This window comes from Eutrigla gurnardus (assembly GCF_963514095.1).
Source record: "Eutrigla gurnardus genome assembly, chromosome: 8".
In the NCBI taxonomy this organism is placed as follows: Eukaryota; Metazoa; Chordata; class Actinopteri; order Perciformes; family Triglidae; genus Eutrigla; species Eutrigla gurnardus.
In genome coordinates, this window is record NC_139922.1 from 27,531,829 (window position 1) to 27,549,365 (window position 17,537).

Genomic DNA, 17,537 nt, shown 5'->3' on the forward strand with positions numbered 1-17,537 from the left:
AAGGCCATCTTCACAAATCAACACCATTCTTATGATTTTTGAAATGTGAATGCGATCGGCAGAAGCAAAAAGCTCAGATTATGTTCTAGAGTAACCACAGTCACATGAGTGTGAGAATACACAAGGAGGCTGAGATGGTCTTCACCACTTGTGAGAAACTGCCTTTTTAAAGACATTTTAAAAGCTTCAAAATCTACAAGATTATGTTCTTACATATTTTATACAGTTGAACAAAATGTTAAAATCTCTTACGCTTGTGTTAACACAGACCTTATGTCAGGTTACAAACCAAAAACCCACAAAAAAAACCAGAACATGACTTTGTGACAAGGGAACCGGAACTAATTGCTGGGTTTTAGGACTCATTCCTGCAGCTTTAGAGGTGCTGGTTGATTTGTTTAATCTTTCTACTTTGTAGGTTAGCTACTTCGAATACGTATGCTAAGCTAAGCTCACAGACATGACAGTGGTATCAAGCCTCTCAACTAACTGCAGGAACATCGGTAAGTGTACGTCACCAAATGTCAATCCATTCCTTAAAGTTTAAGTCAGTTAAGTCGAGTCCAAATCCCATGTGGTTTGCTCGCTTGCAGTGATCTCAGCTTGCCGACTTCAGGTTTTCTTGGCTTGTCTTTTTTTCTCTTCTCTGTTTTTTTTTTCCCAGTGTGTACTCCAGATGTCTCCTTTTCACACTCTTTTCATGTCTTTTCCCGCTTCCAAAAGTGTCACCTGTCTCACAAACATATGTTTTGTGCCAAGATAGGTATTGGATCTTTTAAATGATGTCACCTTGCTTCCCATTGTCAGGTTTGTCCTTGGATAATACTGTACATAACCACCTGTGAGGCTTCAAAGAAAGGAGCTAGAGCCAAAACTGCCACAGTAAACAAATACATACACCAGGCTGTCAGGTTCGTACATGAGAAGCTTTGCACTTGGGAAGACTTATACGTTCACAGATATCTCTTGCTCTCCAGGTTATCCATCATCTATGGGCATTCACTCGATGTTAAACCAAAGCCAATTGAACCACAATGTTCTCCTCTCTGTTGTCAGTTGTCATATAAGAAACCCTCCTTCTCCCCATTGACCTTCAGTCTTCATCACATCCAGCGCCCAAGGTTCCTTCCACGGGGCTCATCGGAAGTCTCACCATGCATCCCACCATCCAGACCTTCAGCCAACTCTCTTTACCATCAGTCTACCACTACGTCACAATGGACTCTCCACAACTCCAACTATACTGTGCACCGTGTAATAAATACACTTTAAATGGAGTCCCTCCTGATTATACAGAAATTCATTTAACATTCTCCAATATCAGATCAGAAATTGCAAAAAATACACACTGGAGTGCAGCCGAAGGCCTACTTCAAAAGAACAGGTCAACTATTCGTTTTTTTTTATAGATTAATTTTTGGGCATTTTACCTTGAAAGTCTAAAAAGAGACAGAAAACAAGTGCAGAGAGAGAAAGAGAGGCGTATGAGATCCAGGAGAGGTCCCATGGCCTGGAATCGGAAGGATTAGTTCCTCGGGTGAACCGTATCATTTATGTATTTAATACTTCAACTACAGCCTCCAATTGTTATACATGTTGCGGGGCAGCAGGCTAAGGAGGGCACGCCAGACGTCCCTCTCCCCAGCAAGGCTTTCCAGCTCCTTCTGTGGACCCCAAGGCTTACCTTACAGTTCTTTATCTCATCCTAATATTCCTTTCTCTTGTACTCATCAAATGTCCTGCTGCTCCTATTTGATTGTGGTTAACCTTTGTTATCCTGCCGACACGGCCATATTGTGGAAGAAAACTCTTCAGGTCCAATTCTGTGGCTGGTTCAGATGAGGTTTAATCACTGACAGTGGAGAAAGGATTTCATGGCAATGCTGTGACTTCCTTTCTCTTCTGTCAGTGATTAAAACACATCTGAACCAGCCACAGAATTGGACCTGAAGAGTTTTCTTCCACACTACTAGATGGGCAATATAATCGTTATATTTATAATAAACGATGTTTAACTGACCTCACGTGAATTTAAACTGTTTTTTACATCACCATTCATTCTAAAGGCTTTATGTTTGCATTAGCGTTGATCAGGATGAAGGGCTCCACATAAAAACATGCTTTACTTTCTTTTGCCTGAATCATGACATTCAGCTTCTGTGGCTCGCCCACATTTCAGTCATCCTTGGGGGGAGAGAGAGAGCTGGCAGCCTCACATCGGCCATCCAGGGACAATGCGGCAGCTTTACTACAGTAGTGCCATGGCAGGTTCAGCTGAAGGAGAGGCACTGACACCAATACTAATGAGACTACGCAGCGCAGTGACCAAGCGTATGCAGGAGGATCAGGCAGAAACAATCACACGCATACCACAGAGAATGTTGCCTCACAGGAAAACCCTCCCCTCTCCACCATTCAGGGAAAAGAAAAAAAGTTTATTTGCTCACTTCTCTTTCCATCTCAATCCTCTCAACCTTTGAAGCATTTTGACAAATCTATTGCACACTAAGCATTCAACGCAGCCCCGACAGCAACCACACATCGATCTTGTTGCTGCAGGAGCAACAACCGGCGTATAGTTTAAGAACACGCTGCCGGCTGAGAAACAAGGCCGTCTGGTGTTCGATTAGAAATTAGTGAAATGAAATGAATCCACTGCTGATTTTAATTCTCTCCTCGAGGGCCACCAAGCCACCTTTCATAAAGACGAATAAACACACCTTCATGTTATGCAATTATTTACACAGCATGAGCATCCCCGGCAGCGAGACAGCAGCGAGACATAAATGACACCTTTCCGTCGGTATTATGATACAATGGATAATACAATATGAGAGGTACTACAAGTCAAATACAACGGCTTGTCAAATCTAGTACCGTAACAATCTAATATTTTAGAGAGAAATGCGCCTGCACTCTGAGGAGATGCTACAAAAAGATGGATTTAGTTTTAATTCCATTTTAATCAAATATACTATCATGAAACTAATCTTTTCTTTGAATCTCACTAATATACTAGTGTGTTTTTTTCCAAGCTAGTTTATCAATTAGCATATAAATGTATTGATATGCTAATTGATGTAAATGTTTTTGTTTCAAACTGTTGTAAGGATTGCATTTTTGGATTAATTATGCATGCATTATTTTTTTAAGACTGGGTTCGAACAAAACTGATATTTAAATGACGCACGGTGAATTTTTATAAAATAAACGAATATTCGCCGTGAGCATATTTCTAACTAATTGCCCTGTATGCACATTGTGCATCCTAATTTGAACCCTGGGTGTCGACTAAATGTTCGTTAAATGTCTATCTTAACCTCTTGGTGCAGAATGCAATATTTTCTATATTCGTCTTACATCTTATGTTTACATTTGCATCGCAAGTCCTCCAAATGAAACAATTGTTGTTACATTGTCGTTCTTCTTATGAGGACAATCTCTAATTGATTTTAGGGCCAATCAGGCAAATTCTATACATGGATCTTCTTTGTCACAGCAGAGTTCACCATACCAAGATGTGATGTTGAAATGCTGAAGCTGCATCAAATAAATCTTTTTAGTAGCAGAGCAGCTATCTAAATGTGAATTCTAGAGTTCCTATATGATGGTATTAAATCTCGCTCTCTCTATATGTTTCTATGTGATGTACAAATTAAAACCGATGAGATTACATGGAGAGAAGAGATAGATGAAGAAAAAGGGTGACCTTTGGGAGTCCTTGCAATCCTCCATATGAAATTCATCACCACCAACAGATTCATGAAGAGGGAGATTGCCTTGCGATGACAGACAGATGCTCTCCAAGCAGGTGGCGAATCTGAGACTAACATTTCTGTCATGAGTCAGCTCCTAATTTAATTTCAAGTTCACGTGACTATACTCGTGTAACGTACAGCGTTCCAGAGGAAGCACTTCTTTTTTTATCAAGGACCTACAGTCATATTCCCAGACAGGATCCCTTTGGGAAACGCACGAACTGCATCACATCCCCGAGTCATCCTGGATTTGCCCTCCAGCTTCCTGTGAGGCTCAGGGAGCATCTTGCTGCTCCATTACCTGCCAGTCTCCAGGAACAGCTGCCCCCCCCCGCCTCCCACTGTGAATTATGCAACAGTGGTGTTTACAATAAAGGCGCACAGCCTGTAGAAACACAAATAAGTACTTATACCCTCAGTGGGGTGGGCATGAGGGCTGTCCCTGCTGTCTTACAGTTAGCACGATAGGCATTTACAGCTCAGGGTGACCCTGCTCATCCACCGAGACTCAACGCAGGATGAATGTGAGACCGGAGGTCAAGTCACGTTGAAGAAAAAAAGCAATACGGACAGCCGGCTGTGGCGGCTGAGAGGTTTAGGTACACACAGAGACACAAGACAGCAGAGGAATTGCAGAAGTCATTTCTTCGCCTCTGTCGCTAATCCTGCCGCAGAGGCAGAGCAACACAAGTTTCTCTATTACATCACACGCCTTCCCTCAAAAACAAGCAAAAAACACACAGCACCCACATCCACGTCAAAGAACAGGGAATAAATCTATATATTAAGCACCGTGGTTGATAACCAGACAGTATTTTGTTTGTGAAATATTTATCGTGTCATGCTTTGTACAACATATGAGACGATAGTGTATTAGCAATTATTCATGTGACTTTGAGTGCTACTTAAACACAACAAGCTCCACTTTGGGCAACGAATGAATGCACCATGAATTATGTATATTGATAGCATACCAAAGCACGCAAAATAAATAAATAAATAAGATGTTACATGTGCTAATGCCGTAGCGAAGTTTTAAGAGTGTGAAGATGGGAGCACATTGTCATGCAAATCTCTTGCACGGCTAATCACTCGAGATAAAATGGAGAGCACTGGATGGTGTATCAACTTAGATTTGGAGGATTTAAAACTCGAGAGATTAACAAAGCAAAGAATGAAACATAACGTACGTCAAATTCAAACACCCGTAGGTTATCGCAGTGTGCAATTTCTGTATATAGGTGTGTAGGTCTTGTGTTGTGTGAGTTAAAAACCCATAACGGCATCCAGGCTGATACCGAAACCTCCAATCATGAAAAAAATAATAAAGTAGCATGCCTCGTGTCATGTGGCAAACTGTTCTATTTAGCTTGAAGGTCATAGTGAGGGTGAGTGATCATGAGAGTGTTTGTGTTGAGCAGTCCTCTGGGGCGTGTTGCATCTATCTGTGAAAAGGGAGACAGGCTTCAAATTGCCTCACCGCTGAGGATGATCACTGCACTATCACTCCTTCCAGCTACAGTCAAAGTTTGTGTGTGTGTGTGTGAGTGTGTGTGTGTGTGTGTGTGTGTGTGTGCATCAAACCATCAGGCATGAAACATGGATTAATATTCAAAGAGCTCACACACAGAAGAAAGTTTGATTCTTCGAACTTGGAGAATTTAAACTCACATCGTTTTACTTCACAATGTATAAGATGTTCTAAAGTTGTTCTAAAGGCCACTCAAGTTACTTTTTTATCAACATAATGCGTAAACAACTATCTTGTCATAAGGATAATGGTCTGTAAAGCTTCTATAATCAATCAATTTCATTTTTACAAAGGATCAGATGACTGGAAAAGGACACTCAATGTGGAAAAAGATGAAATGAAATCATCACCTGACTCCACCAGAGTCCCTCAACTGGATGGAGATTTATAGCATGTTTGTTTTGGGGTTTTATTTTCCAGCCCACAACAATCCTGTTATGGTTCACTCTCACCACCACTATCATCCCGCTCTGTTGTTTTAGTGAAAAAACACCCTGTCCTCGATCTGCTCAGCACCAAACAGCAGACAGACACGGTTAACGACAAGCTGCTGAACGTACTGCAACGTTTAACAATAATAATAAATATGAATATAAAACATTAAAAAAACACATTGTCAACGGAAATTAATACACGCATCGCTAACGCTTCACTTAAAACAGAAGTTAGTAGGAAGCTCTGACGTCATTTCAATGAGACAAAGTAACTGAAAGTTTGTGATATCACTGCAGTTTTGGAACTTTCTCTGTTATCTGGAGCTACGTCAGCAGCTTTACTTTATTATGCAAGATCACCGTGCACAGGCAGGATTAAATCGAAGCAAAGCCGCGGTGTGATTCTACTCAACTTTAGTTTAATCTGCAGTTCACCGAGGGCTGCAGTATTCCTTCCTGAAATCCACTATGCAAATGAGAGTGTGTGTGTGTGTGTGTGTGTGTGTGTGTGTGTGTGTGTGTGTGTGTGTGTGTGTGTGTGTGTGTGTGTGTGTGTGTGTGTGTGTGTGTGTGTCCAAGTGTCAGTGAAAGGGGGCGTCAACCTTGAATCATTACGTTAGCAGTTAGACAGTAAATGCTGGTTGCAGTGACATAAAGTTTTCAGTCAGTTTTGGAGTTTGAGCTTCCTGTACTCAGCACATTTATTTTTTGGGTAACTAATTTAATGGGAGTAGGATAGTGACTGGCAGGTTACTGCCAGTAGAGACACATTAACATATTTAAAGGTTGGTGTTCTCCTTGAGATATGAGATTCTGTGAAATGAATGAAGATTATTAGCACATTGAGACCTAGATTTTTGTTTGTACACTCCTGACAGTCTCTGCTGGTGAATGTGGGTTGAAACAGCTAAATCACACCGGCGTGAGGAACTCTCACAGCCCAGATGTTATGTTTTGGTTGCCATATGTCCAGTTGAGGGGAAAAACAGTTATCTCAAAATTAACGTTCACACTTTCACATTAATAGAGACTCTGCTTTAAATTTGAGGCTATAATTCTAGAGGTACTTTTCTTTTATATCTGTTTTTTAAACAGCCCAGTTCCCTCCAGACTTATGTCAATGTTGGACGATTAAATGCAAACTAACTGAAACTCCTCAGAAAATCTGTGAAATACCTTTAGGCAATATCGTTTAAAGTTTGTTTTTTACATCATTACCACTCATTACAATGCGAATAACAAACGATGTATATATAGAAATATTTATTACATTTTTGTCTATAATTTCACATGAAACTATTCATTTTGGCACTAAAGTTCAAAATGAGAAAATAATACTTTTGATTTGTTGAGTAATTTACTCACACAGGAGTATAAAAACAATAGGCTTTGCCATGTGGTTGCTTCATAATTATTTAATTATTGATCTACCAGAACTAAACTATAATGCTATAATCGTCTATCGTTATCAAAATATAAAAATGACCTTTATTTTGACATGCGATGTTGGCCATATCAGCCAGCCCTACTTCGTGTGAAATGAAAGACTATATTTAGACTCTATTTAGGCAAACACGCTTAATAATTGTGTAACCAAGGGCACATTCACAAATATGCATCAGTCTCGGTCAGACGTGTTACTCATCCCCGCTGACACATGGGACCCTGATGTTTGTATCTGTGGAGCCATGCACGTCAAAATGTGAAAACTATTTTCTGTAGCGGTGAGTGCTGATGGCAACGGGCACGACAACCACGAAATGTTGCATCCATATGGTGCTGGAGGAGGCCCGGGGCCGCCGTGACACACACACACAGGCACAACCGGGGTCAGCTCTTGGTTTGGGTGAATGTAATCGGAGGGCAGAAGCCAGAAGGCAGCCATCCCATGGTGTTAATCTTCAGAGGGCTCAGATCTGCTCTCTGACTCCCTGTCAAGCTCACTGGCGACTTCGCACTGAAGCAACTTGTGAACATGTCAGCTAAGACAACCAATCGCTCTGCAGCGAGTAATAATAATATATATGGAATTCATGATGACTCAATCAATTTAACTTGGTGTTAATTAGAAGAATCTGGCTGCAGGAAGTTTGAAGCATTGATCTTTCCCCTCACACTTATGCAGCAAGAATTCACAGCCTTTTTTCATTCCATCTTTCTGCCATCCTGTAGTCCTCTGGAATATGTGTGTGAATTTATGCATTTGTTCTTGGACCTGCCAGCCAGAGGGAAGCACATTTTCCAAAAGGACACAAAAAAAACATCTGTTTTGAACACCAAGTTCTCTTATATACTTCTTTTGCTCGGAAGTAATTAAAGCCAACTTGTGATTCAAGGGCAGCGGATATTACAATGAAACCCTGTGAGCTCTGTCCATGTCCAAAAACTATTTTTATACATACATACACACACAAACCACCCACAGACACAATCACCAAGAACTGCCCCCAGAAACTCAAGCAAAGGTTATAGAAATTGTCTTTGTAGTGGCAAAACAAAATATCCCAGAGCTTTTGAAAATCACCCAGCGTTATTTCTCCTTGGTGCCGTTCTTCTCTCACACAGCGAACGCCTCTCTCCGTTCTCTGCTAGGCAGCTTCCACATCAAGGCTTGTTTTTGTTTCTCCGCCATATCAATTAATTTTAAGTCGCATTGGATTTCACGCGGAGCAAATACAAAATCATCATCAACGAACGTCGATATAATTTAAACCCCAACTCGAATGTTTCATATCCCTGAGAAAACTACGTTGAATGAAAAATATGGACTGCCATAAAAACAGTGACATGTAACAAACAGCTGTTGGTGGGAATCTCCTCCCCACATTGGACACATGAGACATAATTAATCACCAGGGGACACAGACTCATTAATTGCTGTGTGCTGATTAATGGTCCCTGGTGAGGAATGTTCAGCTTAACATGCAAATTTGTGTCAGAGGATCCATTCAGCGAACGCAGCCCAGGCAGGGACTTATTGTAAAAATGACACATGCAGGCGAGATAACAAGATGCTTGTCAGGGCCCTAATGTAAAACAGTTGTTTCTATTTTGAGCTCTTATGCAAGAAGTGGGAAATTTGAGCCGTTACAACTCGGATTTGACGAATGCTGAGATGCAGAGAGAAATGAGAGTTGTTTGGTGTGACGTGGCGAGCAGGTTTATAATTTGATTGGCGTTGTCCTTTTTTTTTTCCATTAAACAAACTGTCAGACAGGAGAGGAGAGGAGAGGGGAGGAGAGGAGGAAGAGGAGGGAGAGGAGAGGAGAGGAGAGGAGGAAGAGGAGAGGAGAGGAGAGGAGAGGGGAGGAGAGGAGAGGAGAGGAGAGGAGGAAGAGGAGAGGAGAGGAGAGGAGAGGAGAGGAGAGGAGAGGGAGGAGAGGAGAGGAGAGGAGAGGAGAGGAGAGGAGGAAGAGGAGAGGAGAGGAGAGGAGAGGAGAGGAGGAAGAGGAGAGGAGAGGAGAGGGGAGGAGAGAGAGGAGAGGAGAGGAGAGGAGAGGAGAGGAGGAAGAGGAGAGGAGAGTAGAGGGGAGGAGAGGAGAGGAGAGGAGAGGAGAGGGGAGGAGAGAGAGGAGAGGAGAGGAGAGGAGAGGAGGAAGAGGAGAGGAGAGGAGAGGAGGAAGAGGAGAGGAGAGGAGAGGAGAGGAGAGGGGAGGAGAGAGAGGAGAGGAGAGGGGAGGAGAGGAGAGGAGAGGAGAGGAGGAAGAGGAGAGGAGAGGAGAGGGGAGGAGAGAGAGGAGAGGAGAGGAGAGGAGAGGAGGAAGAGGAGAGGAGAGTAGAGGGGAGGAGAGGAGAGGAGAGGAGAGGAGAGGGGAGGAGAGAGAGGAGAGGAGAGGAGAGGAGGAAGAGGAGAGGAGAGGAGGGAGAGGAGAGGAGAGGAGAGGAGAGGAGAGGAGAGGGGAGGAGAGAGAGGAGAGGAGAGGAGAGGAGAGGAGAGGAGAGGGGAGGAGAGGAGAGGAGAGGAGAGGAGAGGAGGAAGAGGAGAGGAGAGGAGGAAGAGGAGAGGAGAGGAGAGGAGAGGAGGAAGAGGAGAGGAGAGGAGAGGAGAGGAGAGGAGAGGAGAGGAGAGGAGAGGGGAGGAGAGAGAGGAGAGGAGAGGAGAGGAGAGGAGAGGAGAGGAGAGGGGAGGAGAGGAGAGGAGAGGAGAGGAGAGGAGAGGAGAGGGGAGGAGAGAGAGGAGAGGAGAGGAGAGGAGAGGAGAGGAGAGGAGAGGAGAGGAGAGGAGAGGAGAGGGGAGGAGAGAGAGGAGAGGAGAGGAGAGGAGAGGAGAGGAGAGGGGAGGAGAGGAGAGGAGAGGAGAGGAGAGGAGAGGAGAGGAGAGGAGAGGAGAGGAGAGGGGAGGAGAGAGAGGAGAGGAGAGGAGAGGAGAGGAGAGGAGAGGAGAGGAGAGGAGAGGGGAGGAGAGGTTTTCAAGTCCCTTTATTGCACTACTGCAGGACTTACATTGCAACAATGACAAAACAACAACACAAAACAAACACCGTCAGGAAACATTTCTTGGTCAGAAATTTAAGATCAACTCCTCATCCTCCCCCACAGAGCATAAAACCCCCCAACAGCCCATATCTGTTTGAGAGGAGTAAGAGGAGAGTAAATGAGCAAAAAAAACATTGTGCACACAAAATAATAACATGAACTAATTTCCCATTTAAATTTAAATTCCTTCACCAAGAAAAGAAAGCAAACCTTTAAAGTCCAAGATGAAACATTCAAATTTCAACAAATTTCAATTTTCAACAATTCAAATCAACTTCTAAATCAATAATTTGTGCATCAATTTGTATTAACTGCAAACAAATATTTTTTGATAAAATACCAGAAAGGGAGGTAAAAAAAAGGATGAGACGAGAGGAGAAAAAAGGAGGGGGGGGGGGGGGGGGGTATAGAGAAGATGAAAGGAGAGGAAAAGGAAATGAAAAGGGAAAGAAGAGGAGATTGTTGAGCGCAGTGACCTGATGGCAGGAAAGGTCATTGACTCAGCAGCAGAGAGCAGCGTCGGAGGAGGCAGCCTTTAATCACCTCCAAAACACTTCATCAGCTCACAGCTACATTACTAAGGTCATTAAAACCTCGCTCTCTGTTGGAGCTATAGAGCGAGATGACCCGCTCTCCTTAGGGATGAAATCACACCATTTTTTTTCGCTCTCCGCATGAGTCCTGCTTCATCCACAGATTTATTTTTTTTATTATACAAGGAGGCGACGAGACAATAGCCGATCAGATGGAGCACTGAGACACTTTCGGAAAGAGGGAGGAAGTGCACACATGGCTGAGCTCAGAGCGCCGTTCTTCTGCCTGAACAGCAAGTTACACTGACGGCTTGTTGCTATGGTAAATACAGAGACAACAACAGCTTGAAATTGTATATCTACTGTATTTACACTGCTTTATCGAAGTGAAACGTAATCACGGGGCGGTAAACCGCGTTAGTATTGTCTTTTTTTGTGATCAACGCGAGTTGTCATACCGCACAGGAAGCTAAATAATCCATACTGATTCGGTTACGGGCTTCTGCATCATTCAATATATCACAGCGTGACGACTGACATGAAAAAGGCTGGGCGATTCCGCTATATTGTAATTACCTCGTTTGTGTTTGTCAACTGACCTTACACCCAGCGGATAATGTACGGCTGACATGGAGGGGAGAGACCGGCGAAGAGGGAGGACGGCGAGCAGCAAGAAGAAGAAGAAGCAGGAGAAAACAGAAGAGACTGGCCTTTGGAAGTACATTTCCATTGAAATGCCAATTAGGCCGATACCTTGTGACATTTCTGCTCTTTCCCTTCTCATAACACAGCTAATGCAGCCCAGCACGGCCAGTCACACTTCAGGATGCCTGGAAATGCAGAAGCTCGAACACACACGAGGCTTCAACACATGTGTTGCCATTTCTACTTGTCTTCCTCCTCTGAGTTATTTTACTTGAAAGTAGTAATAAGACCATGCAAAAAAATGTATAAATACTCCATTACATGTAAAAGTCCTGCAGCGAAAATCTTACTTCAAGTATTATCGGTAAAATGTTTCTAAAGTATCAAAAGTTGAAATAAATTAAACTGTTATCTACAAATATATAGTGCTATATTTCACCTATTGTATGTATATTACCTAAATATAATGTCTATAGATGAGTCACTCTTTACTAGCTGTGTTTATTTTAATATTGTATCCTCATTTCATGTATTTATTTATGCACCCACACATTTTTTTCTCTATTTCACTGAGTCGATGATGTTTGCTACCTGTGTGTTTTGCTTAAATGCTCCGTTAATTGTTGCTCACTGTAACCGTTACTGATGCATTAATGTGGAAGTGCTTTTGCTGGGTGATTAAATGTGGAACAGAATGTCATGTTTTATATTTTGATCGTACGTTTATTCATAAAGTGGTTTGGAACAACAGCTGTCAAGTAAATGCAGTCGTGGAAAGTAACTATACATTTAATCATATACTCATAGAGTAACATTTTTACTGAGTATTTTCATCTACTGCTACTTTGTACTTCTGCTTTGTTTCAGAGGGAAGCATTGTACTTTTACTTCACATTTAGTTACTAGACTTTAGTTACAAGTTGCTTTGCATGTTAAGATTTTAATACAAAAAAACAATCAACAAATTCTGATGTATAATTATAGATTAAGCCACCCGACAGTACATAAAATAATTAAAATTAGTTTCACCTTTGCCAGCTGCCACATCAAAGTGATGCACGCTCACCTTGACGCATCAATAACTATGATGTAATAGGCTACGTGTGGTTCTGAAATGGTCCATTCTGCATGCCGTTTCCCTCTGAAATGTGGAAAGGGGAAATAAAGTAGCATAAAACTAAATCGTCCTGAAGGACAGCAAATGTGAGCGACTGTAGGGAGCTTCCACAGGACGACGATTTCCATGACAGTGATCTAAATGCCAACATGACGTATTTAGCGTCACTGTTTGTGCAGAAACAGCTTCAGTTATTGCAGAACTCCACAGGGTGTTGATGTGAAAGGACTTTTAATGCTCTGTGCCCTTTGACGTCATGCTGATGTGTATGATACAGTACAGTATCTTGTCTAATCACTCCCCGCAGTAGCCCTGACTAAGCCTTTTGAAAAAAAAAAAAAAAAACAACAACACACCCACCATGCTGGATCGGAGCCAGCTGGGTTTTCTTCAAACTCTGGTACAGTATCATCGCGGCTGTTGTCTCCTTGGCAGCAGATATGACACTGACACCTTAGAGCCTATACAGTCCACCACCACCACCACCACCTGCTTTACACAGGACACCCACAGCTTTTCCAGTACTATTCCAGCTGTTTATCACACCACAGGTTCAGGAAACATAAAAAGGAAGGTGTATAGACCATTCAGCCTACACCATTATGTGTAAACCCAACAGGCTGAGGCTTGAACACCGACACACTCAAATCCTTCAGGGTGCCGTCCACAGATTTGCGGTTCCTATTGAGCAGCGGATTTAATTATTAATCTGCCTTTTCCACTATAACAAAAATTGCCTTTTAAATGCGGGGACTTGTGTTTGACAACTACCAAACACAAAACTGGCAATCGACCCTCAGGCATCGCCCAGGAAGCAGCGAGAGCCCCCCTCAAAATTATGTTTCTTTCCTTTTAGCTACAAGAAAACACTTATGTTTTCTAATTATTCTAGTGACGAAACTTCAAAGGGGAAGCTATAGAAGGAGTGCGCTTAATTGTGTACTCATCAAAAGCCAAGTGTGTGTGTGGGGGGGGAGCCAGGCCAACCAAGTGTAAGTAAATGGTAATTTACTGCTGATTATTTCAAGATGAAAGCTAACAGAGATGCATATAATTGTTCTCAAAGGAAGTCGCCGTTTCCCCCCCATTTCAGAGTTTCCCTTGTTTAAATCATGACTGCAAAATAATGTGATAACTTTGTCAATTATAAACGATACACATCTTCTAAACATGTGCCTTTAGTTAACTGACTTTGGCTTGTATCTGTGCAGTCCAGAGTCACATTCATGACACACACAAAAACACCAGACTGTTGACATGACATTTACACAAAGTCACACACAGCTTGCAGCTGACACGCTCGAGTCGACAGGTGAACAGCGACCTATATATAGATATATATTATGTATATATATATTTTTTTAATAACAGGCGAAACGTCCATTTCAACTCCGATGCAACGATGCGGCTCCGATCCGACTGGATCCCCGCAACGCCCGATGTAAACCCCCCTGAAAGCTGTCAACAAGCAGGCTTACCTTGGTCATGTTGTCGTGGTTCGGATGGGTGTCGGTCACACGGGAATAGTTATCCATCTCTTTACATGTCGGCCGCGGTATCACCATCAGCCGGCTGCTGTTTATCTGTCGGGGGAGGTAAACAACACGGTCCTATAACATCGCTAGGAATATATAGATATATATGTTTTCTTTCTTTTTGGTCGCTCTTTTCCTCCCACAGTTCAGCCGGTGCTCTGGTAGCAGCTCACCGGGAAACAGACGCATCCATCGCGGCGGGGGAAACGCAGTTTGGAGGGCTGCCTGCCGGTGGTGGTGATGCCGCTGCAGCAGCGTTTGGTCCGTCGAGACGCGGGATGAGAGGTGGTGGTGGAGGGGGGGTGGAGGAGGTGGTGGTGGTGGAGGAGGGGGGGGCGACAAAACACTCAGCTCCGAAAAACGAACTACACGAAATCACTCGTCTCGTGAGCAAACGGTGGTTGATGAATCATCCCGCGCGCAGAGAAGAAGAGCACGCGCGTGTCCCTGTCGCGTCTCCTGACGAACGATGGATCTGTGGTGATTCAAGGAAACGCGACTTTAAACGGGGGGGGGTGGGGGGGTTCATTCAAAAAAACAGGGCTCTGCAGTCTCATGGTCGCTGGTTTTTACAGTAAAGTCAAAGACGATTCTTATTCTACTTGATCATAATTATTATAGTTAATTCACTATAAAGGTAAGAAGAAAAAAGACTAAAATGGTTTATCAATATCTAAATCAATGTATCTGTCGATCAACTCGTCGATTTAATCCACTGGTTCAAGCTCAACGCCGTGAGTGACTGACTCCCGTGGGGGGTTTTATTTCAGTGTGAGATGGTCCTTTTAAATGAGTTTGTGAATGTGAGTCAGAAATAAAAAATAAAAAAAATACCCACAGGGCTGCAGACAGGATTTTTACTGACGTCAAGAGTCAAACACACACACACACACACACACACACACACACGCACACACACACAGCCCAAAAAAGAAAAATGTTGGTGTCAGCTGTATCACTTTAAATGATCGTTTATAAGCACTAAAATGATTCACAGCCAGCTATGACATAGATACATGAGCATATATGGACATTTGACGTGTTGCTATTCCTTCAATAATAATAATAATAATTATAATAATACTTGTGTTCCCTTATGAAGCATCCAGTGTAAACGCATAATGTTTGATCACACAGAACCTACTGTAATCATATAGTTTTTAATGGAGCACTTACTCGATTTGTTCTGGAGCTTTCTGGAGCTTTCAGTTGCATCTGTGGTCTTCATCCATCAGATGGAGCTTTCTCACTGGTCAGTAAAGTCTAATTAACAGCAATTAAGACGGCTGTAATAACATCATAATAATAATAATAATAATAATAATAATAATAATAATAATAATAATAATAATATGTTCTGTCGTAATGGATGAAATGACGTGAAAGCAGGTTTGGTGAGTCATCATCATCGGGACTTCGTCTCTACAGGGTTTTAGCATCGCTTAGCTCATTGTTTTTTTTCGCAACTTTACTGTTTTTTGTTCACTCATATTGTTCCCAGCTGCAGCGGACGGCTGTTTTCAACAAATACGAAGTTTTAAGAAGAAATAAAAACCGTACACAACCTGCTCATCGCAACGATAGCGGTTAGCTAGCGGCGCATTTAAGCTAGCAGCTAAAGAGACACACTTCGGTAGAGACATAAAAAAATAAACGGACTTAAAATGGTGTAAATGTTGTTTAACTTACGTTAATCGGAAGATTTAAGATGAACGACGATGTTTCTTCGTGTCTGCCGGCTGACGTGTAAAGTTAAATAACCACAGTTTGCTAACAAGTTCGCCATATTGAAGCGACATCCGCATTGTGTTCGCAGCTTGTTTACACTGCCCCCAAGTGGCCAAAAATAGGTACTGTACTACATTCCAGTGGGGGTTGTTTTATAAAAAGCTATTTATAAAACAACAGACCTGCAACAATAAGATTTATATTTTATTATAGGTTGTAGTTGTTCAGGTTTTGTTGAAACATGTTTTCATGCATGTTGGCTTAAAAGTAGTGTTATTAAAATATAGGCCGATTGAAATTGGCCTATTGACCCCCAAATTCTCTAAAAATGCAAAAGACATGATCGTGATCCATAGTCTCATACAAAATGTATATTTAATATATGAATCCAAAGCTGCTCGTGAGTGTTTTGTCAGAGTGAATAATGGCCATACAGATGTTTGGAGGCACAAATGCAAATATTACATCCACACACACACACACACACACACACACAAAGAGAGGTGTGTCCCGCCAGCTACTGCGTGAGTATGACTAATCTCCAGTTTGACATCAAACTGACAATAAAAGACAATCTGTCCTCTCCAGAGTAATGCCCAGTAGCACAAACATTAAGGATGGCTGATTGGATAAGACCATGACTAATAACTCTGTATCTGATCCAAGGGTGGATATCCAAACGGGCACCAAGACTGCCAGTTGTAAGCTGAATTTTTATTAATTTATTGTTTCAAGTTGTCCTCTTCCATAGGGCTGACAGACACTCAGCTTCCCTGTTCAGTGATAGTGAACTTGTATCTCCACCTGCATTGTCAGACTCCACTTGTCGTCATTTGACTGTTCTAGCAGCCTTTGGGTCCAGGTGAGTTAAAATGTGGCTTTTAACACAGCAAAGCCTGAGTGGATGTGGGTCATGTGACTTGTGCAACACCAGGCTCAAATTGTCTTTTAATATAAACTAGAATTTCGAATTAATTGCCCTGTCTCTACATTGCACATCCCAACTTAAACACAAGATGTCGACTAAAATGTAGTATTATCTTGACCTCTTGGTGCAGAAACTAATATTTTGTGCATATTGTGTTACAGATTTACAGCTTGCATTGCAATCTCTTAAGTGGGCCCTTGAACAGAAACCAAGTATTACCAGTATTATCATTACTATGGGAGTAATATTATACAAAGTAGTGACATATCTGACAATATATTGAATTATATAACATATAACGATATCTTTGATTGTTCTATTATTTATAGTTTGACCTATATAGTTCAACCATCACAGACCATCTGTGACTTTCCCCTGGATCAATAAAGTCTCACCTTATCTCAGCTTAGTTAAGCTCAGCATCGCTTGACAGTGAATAATTGAGAAACGAGTGTTATGAAATAAGATGCAGGAGCTAAAATTTGTTCTTCATAAAAAAAATGGACTAAAAGGGAAAACAAATAAAGCCTTGAACATGAAGTTCAAAGCGCCGTGATGTTTGTCTGTTGAATTGAATTGGTTTTAGACCAACATTAGACCCGGATTTGCTATTTAGAATACTAAATACTACTAAAATACTCAAAGAACGAGGAGTTAAATACAATTCAACAGCCTTAATGTGGTGCATTATTTTCTTCTTCACTTAAAGCTTTCCCTGAAACGCTGATGAGATAAGCAGACCGTGTCTGATCAGCTTAGCACCAGCAGCCTGTAGAAGTCCTGATGGATCTAGTCAGGTAGACGCCAAACAAAGCCAGTCTCAAAACAGCACTCTAAGTGTATATATAAGTA

At 42.1% G+C, this 17,537-nt stretch overlaps 1 protein-coding gene across 5 annotated transcripts in view; it reads right to left on the reverse strand.

Annotated features, from left to right (window-relative positions):
* dlgap4a (discs, large homolog-associated protein 4a) overlaps nucleotides 1-14,077 on the reverse strand; it is a 68,981-nt gene extending 54,904 nt beyond the window's left edge. For all 5 annotated transcript variants that reach the window (XM_084015954.1, XM_084015952.1, XM_084015953.1 and 2 more), the window contains exon 1: nucleotides 13,973-14,077. The gene's annotated coding sequence lies outside the window, so the exon portion shown is untranslated. The remainder of the gene's footprint in view (nucleotides 1-13,972) is intronic.
* Between the last annotated feature and the right edge of the window lie 3,460 nt (nucleotides 14,078-17,537).